General features: G+C 42.2%; 1 protein-coding gene and 1 pseudogene across 1 annotated transcript in view; one reads left to right on the top strand and one right to left on the bottom strand.

Moving 5' to 3' along the window:
* ctnnd2a (catenin (cadherin-associated protein), delta 2a) overlaps positions 1-22,316 on the top strand; it is a 287,463-nt gene that overhangs the window by 46,454 nt on the left and 218,693 nt on the right. The gene's annotated exons all lie outside the window — the stretch shown is intronic.
* LOC138596143 (aurora kinase B pseudogene) lies at positions 18,315-19,191 on the bottom strand (annotated as a pseudogene).

Here is a 22,316-nt window from a genome sequence, read left to right as displayed (position 1 = left end):
AACAACTTGCAAGATTTGTACACCTGACCCGAGGCTGGCACAATTAAAAATGTGAGTTTAGAGGTCTGAAAGGCAGGCAGGAGGTCATAATAAGCAAAAAATTGCTGATGAAGAAAATCAATAGAGCCGACTTATACAGGAAGAGAGTAAGAAAAAGAGGTGAGAAAGGCAACTTGAGCAGATTAAAGTAGTTTGTAAGTAAACACTAAAATGAGTCAGAGAAGGATAAAAGAAGTGTAATAATAAATATGCTTCTGGAAATAGGGTATGTTATTCCCTCAACAATTTCAATAAACACATGTAGCCAGGGTCATTGTCAGATTTGTAGGTCTGTCCATCACTGTCACCATCATTGTCATCTTGTCATACACTTTCTTCTCCTCATCTACAAAAACACTTCCTCTTTCTGCAGAGTCAGAAGCGGCACTGTGTTCATCCTGCTCTGAATTTGTTGCCTGTCAGCTGAAGTATCTATAAACCACTCGTGTTATCAAGGGTTCACAAACTGATGGAGGCTTTCAGTTTGTGTATTTGAAAAGGAGCGAGGTCTTTTTTTCAGAGTGGAGAGGGTAATGTATTCTATCCTCTAGACTGCTGACATATTCTCCAGACCCCTTTTCTTTGCCGGAGCTTGAGTGCACTCCAATGGCCTTTAGAGAGAGCTCAAAACTTTCCCTTTGCTAATACGCTCTCACTAAGCTCGACTACTTTTCTGGTTATTAAGTGTGCATATTCAGAACGCTTAGACCCTCTGCAACACTTACAGAGGTTGCTTTAAAAGTGATGCAAGTGTAGGTGTTTGTCTGTCGTTTACAACTTGCTCTCAATTGAAAGCCTGTAACGTGTGTCATTTGTGTATAAGTGTATCCTTCTCTGCCTCACCGTCCATCTCTGCCACTCCTATTCTCTCCCCTTTATTGATACGCTGTCTATTGCTGGGGTTGACATCTGTGTTTTGCAGCTGGTATAAGTTCATTCAGCATCAGAGTGATGGGGAAGAAATGAATCCCACCTACCAATGACTATCAAATAGAAGCTGATGAAAAACCCTGTGACTCCTGAAATGCTTACTTCTCGGAAGTTGACAGCGATTGTAAAATCATCAACAGTGTTTTCACAGGGACAAGGTTTGTGGAACCTGTAATCTATGTCATGAAGGACCATGCAAGCCTTTAATTTATGCAAAAGAAATAGGAAATTGTACTTTTTCCCGCTGCTATAACAGCATAATGCATGCTCTTTTTGCCGTGGCAGCGGTTAATTCTGAAACGACGCTGTCATGCTACCTTACCGTTAGAACTTTGACAGCACATTCAGGGAGCCAATGTGCCTGTGTTCAAAGCTTTTGTGCTTTGAACCTACCTGCCAGCCCCTCTACCAGGGGTTTTCAGGCTGAAAAACGGGTCCTTTGCCTCTCTCGATCTGCGGGTGTCCTACGTGTCCTTCAACATTTGTCTCTTTCACCGTGCCATGTGGAGACAGATCATTCAGCCACCGGGCATTCGGGACTGTGTGGGTGCACTGCGTGACTACATTAATTGCACATACGTATTAAATGCACAGGGCGTGCTCATCTGTGCATGTGGTATATCTGTAGACGGGCTACTGCCTGCTCCTCCGTGTGTGTGAGAGCGTGTGTTAGTGTGTAAAACTCATGTGGATAACTGTAATCTAAGATATGGTTGTCTATTACCTAGGGAAGAAATTGCCTAGCCCTGCCAGTAAACACACTCAGCAGGAGAGAATGGGAGACACGGATGCTTTTTATGCACACACGCACACACACAGACACAGATATCGGATAACACTGTGCAGCTAAAACGGTCTGACTGCAGTAAAGCAGTTATCCAACAGTTGCCTGCTCAGTTTTTTATTCAGTAGAGAGCTGTGTTGTGTGTGCACTATTACAGCGTGTTTTCGACACCTTCAGATCACCTAATTCATAGATGCCAGATGCAGTTATAATGTAAGGGCCCTATTCCGGGTGATGGCTTGTGACTTTCAGATGAAGCTAAAAGCTGCCAAGGTGACTTGAAACAATTTTTCTGCAAGCTTGAGTGGGAGGCATGTCACAGTGGCAGTATCCCCTTGCCATTCAGTCATTGAGAGAGCATCTGTGGGAGACTGGGGCAGAAAACTGTGGTGTTCAACTGCCTCACCCTGGCTGTGGCTCGGGAAGAATTATTAGTTGGCTCGAAGGCTGTTGTGCTCCTTGGCACTGTTGTTGTGTGTGTAGCCGAGTGCATGTGTGTGCATGAGATCTGGATTGTGTCTGCCAGTGGTGCTGCAATGTTCCATTTAGTCAACATCACCCAGCCAGCACCCTCACTGTACTGTCACCATCATCATAACTGGCAGCTGGCAGGCTACATGCTACTGCAGCTGCCATGCTCTGGGCCAAAGAGAGCAGGAAGAGAGAGAGAGAATGAAGGAGGATGAGATGAGACATAAAAATAGTGCATGTGTGACTTAGAGAGAGAAGGATGAGAAAAAGTAAAAATCTGTGGGTTGAGAGAGAGAGAGAGGGAAAAGGACAGGGTCTAGGTAAATACATGAAATGAGAATGAGGTACTCTGAAAAGAGGAGAGGGCATAAGAGCGAGAGTGAGAGAGAGCTGATTTTCAGTGGCAGCGGTCCAATACCCAGCTCTCCAAGACAACTACCAAAGCAGACTTGCCAATTACCATTTGAAGGTCAATCAGTGAAAGTGGAATCACAGTACAATGCTGTTTGTACACTCTCTGTGGCTGGGATAAACTGTCCAATACAAACACTCTAAGACTGCTGGGAAGCGCACCAAAAAACAAGAACATTTGCAGGGAAACAACCACAGCAAAGTTAAAACTTTTCCATCAAAGTTGCTGAAAAAAATATGGATGTTCTTAAAACACAATAAATACTTCAAGTTTCGTGCTTTAACAGGGGCTTACTGTTTAAAGTCCTGGTAACAAAAAATCCATCAAAAGGTCGATCTGAAAACCCGTCCAAAACAGGGGAAAGCACAAGAATCCAAGAAATAAAATCCACAAGAGTAAAAACACTAAACGAAGGGTTTCACAACAAAGGGTTTCACGGACAAAGACATACGACGAACTGACACTGAGACAGGGGAACACAAAGACTTGGGAGGCGAGGCGAATGAGACACAGGTGAGACAATCAAGAGGCAGGTAAAAACAATAAGGGCAGGGCACATAATCAAACAAGCTGGAAACACACAAAGGAAATGATATACATGGGGGAAGAGCTTACAAATTAAACAGGAAACAAAGAACATGGAATAAATAAAATACAACTTGTGACAATGTATCGTATTTTTTCTAAAAATAGTGCCTGAAAAAGTCAGATGTAAGAAATGCATAGCTGCAAGTGCTGTCTTAGTCAGGGCATAATTCTTGTACACATAATGGGAACACCCCTGAGTCAATAAATGTAGTCAGTATTGATTATTCTTTTGTATTAAGTTGTCTGAGAATATAAGAGTATGCCTCATCTAAAATTGGAGCTGCTTGCTTTTCATAAGTGTACTGCGTGTCAGGCACAGTGACAGTTGGCATCCTCCTTGCAGCTCCGCAACTTCTCATATAAGGTGTTAGGAAAATAGAAAAATCAAGGATATTGTGAAACAAAGACATAGAAATGTATTCTGTGTTATTGTGATACGCCTAGCCCTCTTGGATAAAGTAAAAGAGAGAGGCAAGGGGCGCTCAGCTGAGCACAGAGAGCAGACTTCAGGGTTCGATAGATATTAGCAAAAGAATTGAAGACAAGGAGAACAATTGCATTTTACTGCACAGAGAGCGGTAACATTGGGGGCAGCAAAGTAACGCAAATCAATGAATTACCTTTATATAGCCTACATTTCTCTTTTCTTCTTCATTTCTCTTTCAGATTACAATCTAACTGACATTTAGCCATATTGCCAGCCCTAGTAGTTAATATGATAAGTTAATATGATAGACGTTCATTGGAAAAGAAGGGAAATTGTCAACGTACTTTTTGTTTGCATGAATGCTGCTGCTTGAAATCACATACAAAACATTATTCAGTTTTCTTTTTGGCTGACTGCGGGGGTCAGCCCTACACTCTGGTCTGTATGTGACAGACTGACTGACTGAGTAAGTGAGTGACGGTATTTTCACAGGCGTAGAGAGAGAGAGTTGCGACAACGCAATGGCAGATCATGGAGCATATTGGACTTCCACTAATGTGACTCTCTGTCTATACGGCTGTGGATACTTTTCGGGGAGTAGGCGAGGCTGCTCGTCCGCTGTCCTCACCTACGTCCGCAGCGCGCACCGGCTTTTAAACAGGTCATCAGCCTCATAAGGACAGTCCTTGTAACACATTGCCCACAAAAGGGCACATTGACCTGATGCGTTCGCAAAATTTTGTGAAATATCGTGACATGATTTATAGTTTCTATAGTTCTATAGTTTTGACCGTTTGTCTATTACAAACACAACAACTGAAACTGGATCAAAAGTCTGCAGCCTGCCAAGGTTTCCCCCATTATGCCCTAACAAGCCCAGACTCAATATTAATGTGTTCATTTATCATGTGTCCTCCGTCCCCTCCCAGAGTTATACCTGGTCATTTCTGAACGATACAGAATTCTGTAGAACCAGGAAGAACAATGAGATTGTTAGGCAGGGGGTTTAATGAGGCGTGAAATCAATATGTACAATTCTGTCTCACCCGGGGCATGCTGGGTAATGGAGTGTCATGAGCGCTTTGGATCTGTTTTAATCACAGGGACCTTGGATTATCCACTCGTAAACAGGCTGGCTACTGCCAAAATACTACAACCCCCTGAGATGTGTGTGTGGCTCTGCATGTGTGTCTGTGATTACTTTTTACATAATTGAAGTAAACTGTGCGTCCATATGCCCGCACCTACATGAAACAAAAACAGAAGAGCAGTGTATTTATGCATCTCTAATGCATTAATTTACTTTGGGAATGACTTTGAAATCCCTATTATGTGTGTGATCATGACTGCTGTATCACAAAGACCCCCTTCTGCTCCCCTTCATCCCCTAACCTATTCCTTCTCCCTCACCATAGTTCTGTTTCATTAGCCTTTAACGCTGCGACAGAGCCTGACGCTGATCCTGCATGTGAAGTAAGAGCTCTTCCTGCTAATCACTTAGCCTGCACCTTTCTCAATCCCCACCACAAAGTCCGATCACCAGCTGCATGCTAATGCTACCTGAGCCTCAAATCTTGCTCCGGCTGGCATTCGCCTGCATGCTAATGAACTTGTTAGCAATATATTGAATGCTAATATAGCAGTAGCCAACGGGCTAATGTGTATCCTGAATGATAAAAAATAAATTCAATTGGAATACCTACAGGTAGCACAGTAAATTTAATGCTAATGGCAACATTTTGCAGATAGCTTTTATTAACTCTCATTCCTCAAGTGATAATGATGTGCTGGATAGCTGCCAGCATGGTGCAATAAACAACACCTTCCCCGGCTGATTCTGTAAAACCTAACCCCAGCTAATTTAATAAGTGTTAGATTGACTGTATTCATTTATCCTTTGTTATTACTCTGTCCATGTATGTATAATGTGAGATGTTCAGCAGGTCTTAAGCAGTACAACTGTGTATAGTGGATATGTTAGTGTGAGCTAGCCCCTTTGGGCTATGAGCGAGGTTTGGAAAACTGCAGGGTGATGTGTGAGAAAAGCATTGATTAATTGAACATGTCTGTCAGGGCCCTTTGTTTACAGGCAAAGCTAAGCGTGTGGGTCAGTCAACGGGGGAGATGTTCCTGTTAGAAGTGGAGAAACATTGTTGCTAAGTCCTTCAGTTGCTCCATCGCTCTCTCCCCATTACAGGAAACTACCACAGACTCAGCAGAGGCTGTTGTGTGGGTGTCAGAAGGGTAACTTTCCCATACAGGCTCCACACTGCTCTCACTTTCTAAGCTCTGTTGTTTCCATCAGTTTGTGTGGGTTACTACTTCACTGAAGCTGCTCTCTCACTCTGCCTCTAAAATTGCACGGTCCTAATGATACAATGTTATTTATATCCTTTAAACAAGGCTCCTCTTTTTTTTTTTTTTTTTGCAGACTGGAACCACTTTAACTCGAGTCTGTGAACTACTATTCAAAGATTGACTTGTTCTTTACACTTGGTACCACTTCATCTGGTCCTGTAGTCTGGCTGACATGATTAGAAAACATGAGACGGCCCCATGTGGTTAAGCTTTATCCCTATTTGAGAGGAAATAGGCCTTTCATTCTCCCAGAGTCCCGATCGATCTGAAAATGAGAAAATGGAAAGATTACTCTGTGATGGAAAGAGCCATTACAGAGCTGGGGAGGCAAAAAGCTCAGAAAATGCCCAACTAGTTATCAGTTCACTGGCATTTTTTAACCTTATTTATCCAAGGAAAAACAGCTGATTGTGCTTTCTCTTGGAGCAGGTTTCTGCTGCACAGATACAGTTTACCAGTTGCTGGATCCTTCAAAGCCTGCTGTTATGGACCAAATATCTCATAATGAGCTGACAAGACCAGAGAGATGTATCATTGCTGCCACATCCTCTGCAGCACAGTGTGCCCTGTAATCCATTTTGCCAATTTGTCAGTCAGTTACCAATTTGTGTAGTTGTGAAATATAATGTATGTCACACTTTCACAGTATTTACGATGTGATTGTTGTCAATAAGGGATACACCCCCTTTCACCAATAAATCACTCACAGTGACTTCAACTCAAGTGGCAAACAGTACGAATGGCCAATACTTCTACAACAACTAGCACGAGCACAACATACCTTGAGGGGAATTGCTTCGATGCGCTCTTTCAGCGTTAATATAATAGCCTGAATGGAGGCTCCTGTTCCCCAAAACAGTCATTTAAATATGGCAAGGACAAATAAAGAAATCAGCGTAAAGCCCCCAACATTTTAATCTACCTAACCTTTCACGTAGCCTTTTTAACCACAGACATTAGGAGAGGAGCAGATATGACACAGATCTTTGTGTGTTTCTCATGCTCTACCTGGCTCAATAAGGTTGTGATATGTGCACAGTTACTATAAAGTAAAAAGTACATTTTTACATGCTGTGAATGACACGAGCAGGAGCTGTAACCTGGATCAGTTTCTAAAAACGTAGTGCTGGGAGGACACAGACGTTTAATCACGTGGATCTTTCTGTCTGTCACTGTTAACAGAAACTCCAGTCTGCTGTGTAGTTCATATATTTCACACACAACTGTTGTGGAGCATCAGGCTTCATAATCCAAATAAAAAGTTTCATGGTCATACTGAAGTTTTATCATCACTTCAGTCTGTGCTCACCCGCTCCCTCTCAGCGCTGCGAGTCACAGTTTTTATTGTGTGACGTTTTTTAAAGTCTGATGTAGTATGTAGTATTTCTTAGGTGTCGCAATTTCAATAAGTGACTGACTATAGGGCTTGCATTAAGATGCATTCACAATTCTTTTCTTCCCGGACTGTGTGTGAAAAGTTTTAGTTTGCGAATTTCTTTATTTGTTTTAATGAACATCGGTGCAATAAGGCCTTGTTGTAATAGACACCGCAGTCATGTTTCCTTGCAGGCGTGTTGCATCGCACTCCTTGCCCCTCATAATGGTGGGGTAAGAGGGGAACTTAACGTGATTGCCTGTACCGTCAGTAAGTGGTAGATATATCACCTGAGTCAGTCCAATTAAAAACTCTCCACAGGGTGTAAATAATGTCAGCCTGGGATAAACATCACTGTTCTTATTAACACCCATGTCATGTGGGGCATCACAGGGCATTCCAGAGAAACTCTACAGGATTTCTAGTTTACTGTTTTTCTATTTATAATGTTGTTGTATTGGGAATTTCAAATATCTGATCATTTTCTATGATGAGGTTTTGGCAAAATTGTTCCAATAACTTTAATGGCAATAAAGTCTTTGAATGAACTTGAATTGAATTTAAATGATATCATAACCATTGACCTTGTAAACTGTTTGTCATCCATGATATAAGTCATTTTGTCATCTGCGCTAATCAGAATCATCGGGGTTTATTGCCAAATAGGTTTATACATACAATGAATTTGTTTTGGTGTTGTTGGTGCAGATCAATTAACACAGAACTAACACAAAAATAAGTAAAGACTTAAATAGAATTAGAATAAAAAAAAAAGCTAATAAGAATAAAAATATAAAAAGCAATATGTATAATACAAAATATGTACAACAGGTGTAATTAAAAACTGTACAGATGTGCAGGATATTAGTAAGTGCAAAAGCTTACAGTAAGAGTCCAGTGTGCAATGTAACGCATTGTCTGAATTAGAGTCTTAAACATTCGTGGAATGTTGAGTGACTGAGGGGCTGGATGAGTCCATGTCAAGTGGGGGGGTGGGGTGGGGCCAGGGCCTTGTTGACGAGGCTGGCAGCAGAGGGGAAGAAACTGTTTCTGTGTCGGTAGATTTTGGTCCTGATGGAGGGCAGCCTCTTGCCAGAGGGGAGGGTCTCAAAGAGACCGGGGTGAGAGGGGTCGGCCACAATCTTACCTGCATGCCTCAGGATCCTGGAGGTGTACAGGTCCTCAAGAGATGGCGATATTATTATGGATCATATTACCAGTGATAGATTACTGTCCATTTAAGCATTACAAGGTTTTATGAACTCCAAAACATTTGACTCCATGAGGGGAGTTTGAGGTGCATGAATGCACCACCTGTTTTGGTATCTGTGAGTATAGACCCACTCATTAGGTAAGGAGGCACCAGTTCAACCTGGCTTTTATGTCATATGAAGGACCCAGTTTTTAGGCATTGCTGGAGCTCTATGGTATACAAACAGTACTATGCTGGACACTGAACAACATATCCCAACATATTATGTATGGTCTTGCACCGACTGTATGCAACATTACAAGTTTATTTGTAACTTAAGTTGTCTCTACAGTCACATTCAGTGTAATATGTCACCGCACTACTGTGCACAGCGCAGCGGGATAGCTCAGCTGCCAGCGTTGCACAGCACTGTAGCCCTCTCCCCTCAGCATTTTAAATAGATAAATTACGATCACACTCCTCTGCAGTTGTCTGGCCGCCAGGGTTGACATATACACTGTAAAGAGACTGGCTAATGAAGAATGGCTCTGTCATTGGAGTTGTCTCGGAAATAAGGCAGATCACTCCATCTCTCTTTCTCTCTCCCTTTCCCTCAGTCTCTCCTGTTGTTTTCTCCCTCTTTCCTCCTTTCTTCCCTTATTGCTCCATTGCACCTCCACCCATCATTCATTCCTGTGTTTCATTCTCTCATTGCATTCTGTCTGCATGGAATAAATGAGGGTTTGTGTTGCAAATGCATCATACTCCCGCAACCCCCCCCGTCACCCCCCCCTACCCATAGTGCTTTGCGGCAGTTGGAGATGTGCATCTAACCATCTCTAATGAGCTCGCTTGCGTTCGTCACTGTCGCTGTTGTTGTTGTTTATAGTAAAGTAATTTGCGGTTGCCATAGAAATTGTCTGTGCTAAATGTGCGCATCATTACTTTGTGCTTAAATCCATCATTGCCAGTAGCCTGGAGGCGAGAAGGCGAATGAAATTTGATTAATATGATTTGATATAATTTTTCCATTAACTTCTTGAGGAAAGTGTGTATTGGATGTCTGTTGTTCATGTGTAGTGTTTTTATGCTCACATTCAGTATTCTGACGTTAGGTGTTTGTGTAACTTTAAGTCTGACACCACCAGTTATCACTGTACACTTACTCAACTTGGCAAATAAATGACTGTGATTCTGATGTTCTACATTGATTAACAGGATTCATTTTCTGCTAAGGCATTTTTCCAAAGGTGCAGTTTATTCCTGACTCTTCTCTTCTGTGATTGAGCAACTGAGTTTTAACAAGTCCTGTCATCATACAGGAATTCCCTTTTGAACTCTGTTTCTGAGCTGGTTCCCGAATATTTTAGTGGTGGTAGGGGGTGAAATCCCATGTGCCATTTTTTCCCTCTTCTTTTTTTACCACTTTCGGGGTGGAAATGTCATATTGTCAGAGGGATATGCCCATGGTAGAAGCTCTGCCCAGTCTGGCCTAAATGTAAATGTCAGGAGTGATGTTCTAAAAAATTTGCTCTCTTCATTTTCTGTCTTCCTCCCCTCCTCTTGTGGTATCTCTGATTCTTTCTCTTATTCTCATCTCTCCATCTTTCCTTTTTTCCTCCTTGTCTTTACCCCCTCTGGCTATTCATCTCTCCCACGTCTCTGCCCCATATTTATTTCATCCTCTCATAAACACTTTCGTTCCACCCTTTATCTTTCTCAATTAGGGCTGCACAATATTGGAAAAATTGCAATAACTTATTGTTCTGTGATATTTATTGTTATTTGAAAAAAAAGGGAAATTATACCCGAGAAACACAAGTGTGTTTTTTGTACAACCAATTAACAAAAAAATATGTTTTATTATTTGGGACTTTTAAAGTCTATTTTCTTCTAACAAAACAAAACTCATCTCCTACTTTTATCACTCATGGTTCAGCGACTCTGACGGCCTTATGAAGTAGAGAAAGTACAGGTGGAGCGTCAGTCGGCTACAGGTGTGTTACTTTATACAGTATGTCATCATACCATGTCATATCATTTATGTGTTCAAATGTAGCATGATCAGCCAGGTGAGTAACTTTTGGAAACAAATGCTCACCGCCTCCAACTGCAGCACACACAACCTCACGGCATGTGTGTGCTGCAAGTGTAGCCGCTAAAAGTAAACACTCCACGGCACGTCCGCTCTGTGAACGGTCCGTTTATGGAGCCGGAGCGTTAACCAGCACCGGGACGAGGTGCCGCTGTTAACGAGAATACTCTCACTTATAAGCTACCTTGCGTAACGGAGCGTCTGCCTTGATCATCCTGCCGACACACAGACTCTGCAGCACAGTGGTCAGTTCACTCTGTGCTCTGGTGAAGAGCTGCACTAATTTGAGATCAGACAGACCTTGCCTGTAGATTAGTCATGGGAAACGAGAATATAGTAACCCCTTGTAGCCCCTCGACGTGTTTCACTTAATGTGCTTCACTATTGCACTTCCTGTGATGTGACCTTTGCACATGCACACATCGCAGTTGCGATTGTTAAACAATATATCGTGCAGCCCTACTTTGAACACGTCATGCCATACTGTTAGGTATGTTCTCCATTTCCTTTCTGTCATTATTGTCCCTTCTTTCCCTCTCTGCTCCCCTTTCTCTGCTAAGCCTCTTTTTTGTATCCTCAGCCCCTGATCCCAATCTTTAACTTTTTAAACCTCTCGACCTTCATCTTTCTCTTCTGTTTGCAACCTACCCTCATTGCTCTCCATCTGTCTTGTTTCATTAATACAGGAATGCTTCATTGGGCTGCCAGGAACATGTTGTCGTTTGTCAGTCTTGTTGCTTTTTTCGCCTTACCTTGACCTCATTTATATTTCTTCATCTGTATTTTCTTGGTTTTCCCTGAGGCTGGAGAATAAGTTTTTTGAGACTTTTCTGTACGCTTGTTTCCATGATTCTATCAGATTCTGCTTTTTTAACCGTCTTCCTAACTGCTTTCTCTTCCTCATCTTTTTTAGTTTCTTCCTTCCCACACAGTTCCGTCTTCACTCTCCTTTCATCTGTCTCAGCCTGTTATCTTTTTTGGGCTCCTCTTGTTACCATTCATCAGTCTCTTTCTGTGTCTTTTTTCTCTCCTGCAGTGTCTACCCACCAGAGTCGTTTTACTTTCCTCTGTTGCTTTGCACTCCCTCCCTCAGGTAGCTTGACCTAGATGAACTTTACCCCTTTACCCTAATTGCCATTTGGGGTTTAAAGGCTAACACAACCTTCCTGTCAGGGGAGATTTATTCCCTCACCTTTTGGAGCTCTTGATCAAGGTCTGTGCGCATCTGTAATCTGCCGCTGAAAGGTGAGGCATTCACCCTGCACCAGCCTGCTTTGGCCCTCCCAGATGGATGGCTGGGGACCGGGTCTGTCAACGTGGCATTAAACATTTAAAACCTGGTGTGCAGATCACTGGAAGCATAGCAATGGAGCAAGCAGTCTAAGGGTTGGAAACCACAGTGGGAAGTAGGCAGGGCAAGAGAGAGAGAGAGAGAGAGAAGAAGAGACTGTCAAGGGACAGTGATCGGGAGAGAGACAGAGAGAGAGAGAGGGGGAAATCTCTCTCATTTTCTGTGAGACGCTGAGACATAAGGCTCACGATAGAGATGAAGCACAGAGCGGAGACAATGCCCAGTCCTGCTGCTCTGGGCAAAGCCAACTGATTGCAAACAGGTGTGACCGTGTAATGCGGCAATACTCTTGTTACCATATCTCAGTTACACAATTCAAACGTACTCATTCAGGTTGCTACTTGTTGCTTTGTCAGAGGGAATCCCCTAGACAAAAGAATCCACCTTTAAAGTAGGCCATTCATAATCTCCCTCAATTCAGTCATCAGAGATGTGCTAACAGCAGGTGCTAAGCTAAAGAACCTTGACTCCAAAGTCAATCACAGCACAACTGCATTTAAAAGAACTGAGTGAGGTGAATTTAAATGGGAATGAAGAGAGAATAAGAGACACCGGCCTAACCAATCAATGACCTGGTGTTACTGTTTTTGTTTAATTTTCTTGTGTGCTAAGATGTACATGAGTCGTCTCTCAATAGGAACGATGGGGGTTTGATCCCTGACTGCTACAGTCACATGTGGGCAAGACACTGAACCCCAAATTGCTCCCAGTGGCATAACCATCGGGTATGAATGGACTTAAATCTAAGTGTTTCCTCTAGGACTTTTTTCAGCAGCGAGGGTAGAGGATTTTGTCGTACCACCAGTTGTCGTAATTGCACTCTCTTCTTCACTTTATTAAGTTTTAATTCACAATCTACTTTAATCTGATCTCTTTGCTGTGCTTCAGTCCCCCCTACACACCTGCACCTCTGCTCTCTGCACAGCTGCTGGCCCCGCCCTCCTCTGTCTGCTTTGTTGACTGTCTTCATCAACAGTTTGTTTAATTAAGCCACAAAAGTTCAATGTTTTCTCTCTCAAATCAGTTCTCACAGCACGTGAGCCGCGTGTGCACGATGGACGTTATTAATCGTGTAGCGATCAAAACGATCGATCGATCATAAACAAATGACATCTGCACCTTTTATAAGCTTTATAAACAGCGACAATCAATTAATTTATGAATTTATTTCACTACAATATTGTGGCAGCTGGCTGGAGCGACATCACCAGGGAGCTGAAAGTTTGATATTGAGCGCACAGCTGATATAGGTAGGTGGATTGTTTACATTGCGTAATGGAGCTGCATGATTCTGTGTGGACAGAGAGCGTCTGATGTCAGCATTTCGGAGCGGATCCTCTTTTGCCGTTAGAACACTGTGTGAGGAGTAAACTGGTACCGCTGTTGTTTATCTGGTTGCCATGACTTCACGTGTGATTGCTGTCATGTGGCTCCTGTCCCTGTTGCACTGCTCTTCCTCAACGAAGGGAGCGAGTGAACGACATCTCTGCGGAGTCTTTTAATTGCAACTTCAGGACATGTTGTAGAAATCTGAAGTGGCAGCAATAATTCTGTGACGGCGGGTAGTGGAAACATTGGATCTGATTGGAGATTGGCACTTAGGCCTCTGCCATCAGCGTATGAATGTGTGTGTGAATGGGTAAATGTGACATGTAGTGTAAAAAGCAGCTTTGAGTGGTTGCATGACTAGAAAAGCGCTTTATAAGTACAGTCTATTTACCATTTACACAAGATAAATATGAATCAGAATTATTTGTCCGGTAAGAAGGTTTCAAAAAGTGTCCAAAAAACGTCTTATGCATACGACTCATCCTGGTTTGGACAAGCAGCTCTTGGTATGTTAATTGGCAGTAGTGCTAATGAGCTCAAAAACCTGTTTTTATCATGCAGCCGTGTCTTTGGTCAGATAGTTCTCGTTAACGAGGACAACGTCTCAAACATTTGCTCATATTCCGTCACTCTGGCGTGTTGCAAATTATGCACGATAGGGCAGCTGCTTAGTCAAATGCTATACTTTGATGATGACGCGGCTGTAATTGGAGGTCTGTCATTGATCAGTCAATGATAATTAGCTCCAACCTAGAATTTTCACTGACATTTGCTCCCTTAAACAGCAAATTATGGCACATTGATGAAGTAGAGCAATTAATGGCATTCACATTCCCTGACCACAAACAGATTCAGATGCACAGAAAAGAGTGCAGGACTGACAGAGAAACTGTTGATCCTACAACAAGCAGAGGTTTTTCCCAGTGGGGGATGCCAAAACAGCACTGTGACACCTGAGCACAGTGTCAGCACTCTTTGCCTCCTCCTCACCCTTCCCCACCTCTCATCCCATTGCCTTTCTCACCCTTGTTCCCATGCTACGGCCTCTGGTCTCCTCTTCACTTCCTCATTTCGTGCCTTCCCTTCCCCTCCTCTATTTTTGTTTTCTCCCGCTCTGTTCAGTCAAGCAATGACAGGATGTCGTGCTGTTACATGCCACAAATACAGACAGGGTCATGATGCATTTTTATTACAACCAGATCATTGCGCAGACACAGAGAGCACTGAGGGAATAATTAGAGAGACACAGATGCCGAGACATAAAACAAAGGCCCTTATGAGAAGGGAAGTAAAAGATAAGAAGAAGGGGGACAAAAGGAGTTGAGGATAGATTACAGGAGAGTAGGGAATTAGGCTGAAAAGTTGAGAGGAGGTTACAATAGAGCATATTGTGATAGCTCTGATGTAAGGACAGATGGCAAGAAGAGGTAGAGGAACTGAGGAGAAGAATGACAGTGTGTGACTCAGAACCAGCGACAGAGAGATGGGGCGGAGGTGCAGTCTGAGTGTTTGCCCCGTGGGCCCTGCTGGCCAAAGGTAAGCCAGCAGACAGCACCATGTGTCACTTTAAATTTTGTCAACAACATAGCAAGTTATTTCTGGAGGACGGGGACTGCAACCTTTGTGGCCTGGGCTAAGATTCTTCTGCTGTATATGCTTCTTAATGGAAGTCAAGAGATACCCGCAATGCCCTGCTAAAAGACATGTTTCTCGCAGAAGGCCTTTTCGACAACTCCTCGTCTTGCACTCTGCAGTATTGAATTTTCCGTGTTGTGTCCAGAAGGGAAACGAGCATACTGACATTTGAGCATGTGAGAAGGGAAATATATTGCATGTCATCTCCCTATATATGATGAACCCTTTGACTTTTATGGCACATACACTCTCCTGCCGCTCCTTCTGGCTACACTGTTACTTGCAGATGTGCAGTGTAAACGCACATGCTCACTCTTCACAGGCACACTCTTGCTCTCTTCCTGTCTCTCTCTACAAGGCTTAGCCCCATTGTTTTACATATGGATAATCCTCAACACAAACTCCAGGAGGAAAACCTTCCAGGGACTGTAGCTCATCTACTGCAGCAAAGCAACATTTGGACTAAAGTATATTTTATCACACAATAATTGGCCTCCAGAAACAGCATTGACAAAACATAATGGAAATATTACAAAGGGATTGCAACTGTTGCAAAGTAAAGGCAAGAGGAAAGGTGGAAGGTTGAAATAAGTGTGGAAAAAAAAGAACATCATCAAATGACCCATAGCTGGGTAGAAATAAGGGTGGTCGGAGGGAAAGGTAGCACAGCGTGTCAGAGGAAGGAGCTCAGGACTTAAGATGGATAGAGAGGCGAAAGAAGTGTGACAGAAATAGAGAGCAGTTCTAAAGAGAAGAAACTATCTGAAGACAGGAGATGGAAGAGTGAATGGCCAGTAAAGGGGCAGGGATGAATTTGAGAAGGAATGACAGATGAAAAAGAAGAGGAAGGGGAGATAGAACAAAAAAGCAAAGATGGGAAAAAGATTGGAACCAAGAAAGAAATAAGATGCTCTTTATCTAAAGCACAAAAACAAAACTTTGGCGACTTTGCTATTGTGCATTCAACATAGTAGTTTCAGATGGCCATTGCAATACTACCGACAATTTTATTTCTTCATTATAGTGCCAGCAATCAAACAGCATTATTAAGCAGTATTAATGACTGATGTAAGACAAAGCTTAGACCTGCTATTCAGGACTTTTTAACCAGTTGTAAAACAACAGTCATGTTGACTTTGCTCCCAAGCTTTCTCTTGCTGTTGGCTCATTATTGTGAGCATAATGATAATAATAGTTATATAACTTGGGAATGTTTATTTACAGAATAATTTGATCTTTTAATTGTAAAATTAGACTAAGCCAGGTGGATGACATTACTAAAACAAAGTTTACAAAGTTAATTGCCATAATACGGTCAATAACCTTTCATAGCCACAAATACGTTACCTTATCACTATGCATCCTGCTTACAGCTGTTTAAAAATATAGTACTAGTTGCATATTTATTTCACTCTCTATCAAAACAAATGCATTGTAATCATTCGATTGTATTCGAAGCTTGGCTGCGGTGGGGTGGTGGCTAATTCTTCTTTACTGACATTCTTATTTTGGAGGGGTTAAAAAGGATAAAAATAAATTCTTATACTGATTTTTGCCATGGATTACCATGGCAACGATTGAAGCTTCTAAGCTTTGAAGCATTCGGGTCAGCCCTATGCACATGTGAGTTAGATAAAGACCTTCACAACACCATGTGCACTGTTTTTGTGCAAAGGGGCTGCCAAAATTGACTCAAAATAAACGTTCCCCGCAGCTATAAGTATTTCTATAGAATGAATTTACAGACCACCTTTTCCTTGGTGACTGCGGTGTTGGGCTATTCAGTGCAGAAAATAGCAGCAAGTTGCACTTTAATATAAATCAGAGCTTGTAATGGTGTCTGACAGAGATGTACTCATGCATGATGAGGAGACCAGGGAGATTGGAAGGATTGGTGGGTATTTGGATGGATGAACAGAAAAGAAGAAACAAGAGCAATACATACCCATACACCAAATAAATATGAAGAAGTTTGAGTGAATGTTATCTGGGCATTTGCTTTTGTATTGCGTGCAAAGACATTCACATATATGTGCTTGCACAGGCATGCAAGCTCTCATGTCCCCTCCCATTATAGAGCAAATGCTAAAAGCCAGAGTGCTTTCCATCATCACACTTAACTACATATCAAAGGCCCTAAAACCCTGCTCTTTGCACCTTACACCACCTAACATGAAATCAGGAGCACGGCTAAAGGAGGATGTGGAGTGAGGGGTAATCGCACCATCCAACTCCTTAATTACTTTTTCATTTCAACACGCACCTTTTCTATCTATAATCTGCACACTGTGACTTTGACTTTTGACGCACTTTTTTTTATCTAGAAATGTGACGAAGTAATGTAATTTTAGCAGACTGTTGTGTTAATTTAAAATAGAATATAAGAAACGCTGTGAAGAACCTTCTCTTCATGTATTCATTTAAATGCAAGTCAGTTATTACATTTTATTTTAGGATCATCTTAGAGTACTGTTTTTTTTCCTTTTAGAATATTTATTAGAAGACCTACATAATTTCCTCCCCAAACACCTTGTCTTACACTATTTGAGAATAAACTCGGCTTGAGGCAGTCACTGTCAGATTCAGAAATCCAGAGATGCGCTTTGTCCATTTCAAAAAGTTTTAGAAAATATACAACAATAAAAACACAAAACATCTCTAAGCAACGTGACAGATAACGACATCACCCTGTACAATATACAGGTGTGGGTATTAGGGATGTAATGATACCTCGCAATGCAGTTAAAAATCGATACATGTAAGTGATAAGTCAAATAGATAAGATGAAGAGATGAATCACAATACTATTTTGTACACAGCAGAGGGCGCTATCTGCTTTTGGCTTCTCTTGTTCGACGTCATCACGTCTTTTGCGTCCGTAGCTGAATAGATGAGTAAATAAATAGTTTAACCGTCGCAATTGTGATGTGTGCCTTTGCAATTGGTTTTCCACGGCTTATCAACAGGAAAAGTCAACTTTTGTGCAGCCCTTCATCAGGTCATCAGGGTCTGTAGCTGTGTCCCAAATCCCAGGAGCTGCATCCTGTTTTGTCACCTGCATGTAAACTTAGGTTACGCTTTCAGGGCTTTTCAGTTACGCGAAGCAGCTTTTCAGTGAATGTATTCCCGTTATCAGCGACATCTCACCCTGGTGTTGGTTAATGCTGTGGCCACATAAACGGACTGTCCACGGAGCGGACATGCCGCGGACTGTTTACTTGTAGCGGTTGCATAAAGTGAAACCAAAACATGCTGAAACATCCACAGTCTCTTGTGAAGGACAGATTAAACACCACTCAGTGGGAGGTAGGCAGGCGGAAAAGGGGGCTCAGGATTTCTCGGCCGGTCAGATAGGAGGTAGGACTCGGGGGGGGTTGAAGCGCACCCACACTCTGTAGTGAGAGGTGATCGATGGGGCGGTGGCAGAGCAGCTTAGAGATCAGGTCCCGGGCACCATCTGAGATGACTCTGGGGAACTTCAAATCCACCTTCGTAATCCTTTTGTATGTTTCTGTGTGGTTGGTTGTTTCAAAAGGTGGGTTAAATAAATAAAGGTTATTATTACCAACTAAGCACTCATAGCAGAGGACCCCGATGCACCACAGATCCACCTTCTCACTGTGCAGGTGGCCCTCGATCATCTCTGGGGGGAGGTAGTCCAGCTTCCCGCACATTGTACGTCGTCTTAGAGAAGGTGCGTGGACAGACCAACCAAGATCAGAAATTTTCGACTCTCCATGATAGCCAAGGAGCAGATGGCTTGATGTCATGATGAATCACCTTCTTCTCATGGCAATACATCAGTGCATCAGATATCACGGCGTGGGGCTTATTCAAGCACTAAGTATACCCTCTTTCGGTCGTGAAAATAATTGAAAGATGTTGGGGTGCTTGAGAAGTGTATAAATCTCAATCTCCCTCCTGAATTGATGCTGCACACCTTCCTTTTCCATGTGTGACTTGAACAACCCCTTCAGCGCCACAATGGCTTGCAGCGGTCAACCAATGTCAGAGTCTTCAATGGAAACTTCCTTTGAGACAGAACTCGAGGATGGGCCAACAAGATCTCTCCCAGGACCTGTGATGGCATTTTTGTCCATCTCTGCTCGTGGCTTCACCTGAACACGCTGTGGAACTGCCACAATGCTAGGAGTTGTGAACGTTCCTTGGAAACCTCTGGGCTCATAATTTTCCTTATTCTGCATCTTCTGAAGTGTGGACACTTTAATAGCGATGAAAGCCTAGTTATATTATTTTCCAGAGTACTGTTTTCATCTCAAGGCAGCAGATGGAGAACAGGAAGGCTGGCATCATGTTCCACACGTCAGTTAAAAGTATATGTGGAATTATATATCTTCTTACATTTGGGGGTCAAATAAAGCTACAAAAGTAAGTGAACTAGATGAGTTAATTGTTAAGTAATTGCTGATTGCTAGCTCTCAACAGCATGGGTACGTTAGCTAGACAAATAAGTTATAATCATCCAACATTGTTTAAGGAACGATAACAATGTTATTAAAATAACCTTAAAATCTTATTAACAAGTCTGTAAACAGCCAGTTCTTAACCATACGAACCACACATTTCTATTTAATACGGCGGATTGCTCTTAACGTTACATGTAAACCACATCAAGCTAACCTGAAATCAACCGCCTTGAATCTGCAAGCAGTCATCAGATACCAACATTGGCAGGGTTTTTCCTTTTCACAGGTTCTTTGGTATTTATTGACAGGATTTCACAGCAACTAGGAGGAGAAGAGTTCATAAGCTAGCCAATGCCAACGTGAGATAAAGCCATCTTATGCAGTTTGTTTTTGTCAGGCAGTTATTTCTCCAAAGAACCTCCAAGTTAGAGGTAAAATGAAGCATCTCCTTCCTCCCCACAAAGTGCTAGAAGCCCCCATGTCAGACTTGTATGGGGGTATTTACGGTACCCCTATTTCGTAAAGTGAATTTCAAGCCTGATAATGGAAAAACATTTTAGCACGGCAGTTAAATTTAGCTCTTGTATAGTTGCACAGACAGTAATGTCTTTTACAACAAAAAATACATGTGTATTAATTCATAGAGATTCATTCATCAAATCAGTTTTCCTCTGTGCCCTACTGTTGTGCTGGTTTTTCGTTGGACAAATAAAACTGATAGGACTGGTCAGCTTCACCAGCAGACTCTTAGACCCAATGATTTATTCATCCAGGTTTGGCCTTCCTTCAGGTTGTGCTGTGACAGGAATGAGTTTCAAACTCTGGTACCCCTTTCCCCATCATTTTCTGATCAAAAAGTTTGCAGAAAAAAATCACACAGTAAAAATATCCGGCCGTCTAGTGGATGTTTTTTTGCTATAGAGTTGTAAAGTGTGGTGACGTCCCGAGAGAAGTGTTATCCGGCTTTAGTTGTAGAGGACTGAGCAGGGTTACATCTTACCATGAGGAGAAGGAAATTACGTTACATGTTCCCGCTGAAGCATTATCAGTCACATGATATTCTACTCTAGTGACACAGTGGAAACCAGGGTCCAAGAAAATATACAGTTGCCTTGTATATTTCTGCATGAGGTATTCCACATTATATGATTCTTTAAGACCATGACTATGAAATATGACCAAATTCTATTTACATACGTCTAATATAACGCATAAAATTGGTATATAGTACGTACAAACACACACTGTTAAGCTTAGTCATCTTACAGGCCTCTTCAGGCTTGAGTGCGCACACACGCACAACTCACAATGACATTTCAATAAACCTATCAACGACCTCACTCCAACTATCTCCATCCACTCCATATATCAGCTGCATGGCTTTGCAAAGCAATAACCCAGTGCAGAGCACCAGACTCAACCATCCACTCAGAATAAAACAGATTTATTGCGTTGCCTTTTGTTTTCTTTCTTCTTTTTTTTTTTTTTGGAGGAGCTGCAGTGTGCTTGAAGGTCATTTATTGGCTCATGAATGTTATACTGCATTTATAAAGCTTTTAGAAATGACATTTTAAAAAGAAGAATAAGGAAGGGTTGAAAGTGAAAAGAAATCACCTGAGTGAGCCTTGCAAAGTTCAGTTTGCATGTGTGAGTGTGTGTATCTGCTTATATATATATCTACAGTACACAACCTCTATATGTCTGTTTATGCATTTTATACTGTACTGATGTCGTCAAAAGTGCCTCTTAGTGTCTGCCTGCATATGCACACATTCGTATATAATACATTTTTGTCATTTCTTCACATTGCATTAATTTGTGGTATGTGGGTTTGCGTACACTCCATGTTTTCAGCCTACTCTGTACGTACCGGACTGTGACTGAATTCTGTAAATATTATTTATATTTTCCGAAGCCCACTCCTGTCCCTATTCACAGCAGGATTAGCTCACTTCCGTCAATACCCACTCCTTCACGTTTTAATTTAGAGAGGATTTATGAAATTATATTGCGTCTCTCACAGGCTGAACTGTTTGAACAAACACGATTGCATTGAAGAGACTGCCAAAGTGAATGAAGTGGTTTTTGCGGCTCACCTTCTCACAAGGGGTTGGCTGGTCAGGAAGTTGTCAAACAGCAATTTTCCTGGCTTTTGACAGCTTTGATCAGTAACGCTGTTATCAGTAACCTGCCAATCACGAGTCATATGAAAAGTCATAAAACAGTGATTACATGACAGTTTGTTTGCACAGCTGGATACTGTTTCTCACTGCACGCTGGATCTCTTTGAAGTGAGGGATGGAGAAAACGTGCACATTGTGAAAAAAAGCACAAGAGAAAGCGAAAGCTGTCACCAGGTCGTAGCCCGCAGACTAGAGCGCAGTCTTGGATCCCATTAACTTATCCCGGTAAGCAATAAACTACTTCCCGCCAAGACTACCTTTTCCGTGTGCTGCATTGTTACAGAAAGAAAAAACATTTTCTTATGATTTACTTGGTATTAATGGGTCTTGCCTTTGCCAGGTCTGTCCTCTAGAGGAGAAGAAAACTTTTAAAAATGCTTGTTGAACGGAGGTCGGATCAATCTGATGCATTCGAGGAAGTCGGGAAATCTGAACACTGAACGGCTTTCGTGACTCAGCGTCAAGGGAATTCATCTCAAGTTAAATTTTAGAGCTAGAACGGATTGTTAGCTGAATTTACATGCAGATGTCTGTTTATAGAGATTAATAAGAAGCTAAATGGTCGTCACGCTGATGGGAGCCGGGATGGCATTACGGCGGATTGCGCTCCGCCTGCTTTTGCTCTACTCATGGACAGTTTTTCTTGCATACGGCGCAGCCTGCTGATACGTGATTGGTCAATATTACTCTATATTATTTTATCATATTACTCTTGGACTA

Source organism: Semicossyphus pulcher, unplaced genomic scaffold (genome assembly GCF_022749685.1).
Source record: "Semicossyphus pulcher isolate SPU_LCO1_2020_fin unplaced genomic scaffold, fSemPul1.0.p SCAF_18, whole genome shotgun sequence".
In the NCBI taxonomy this organism is placed as follows: domain Eukaryota; kingdom Metazoa; phylum Chordata; class Actinopteri; order Labriformes; family Labridae; genus Semicossyphus; species Semicossyphus pulcher.
This window is presented reverse-complemented; position numbering and strand designations above follow the sequence as displayed.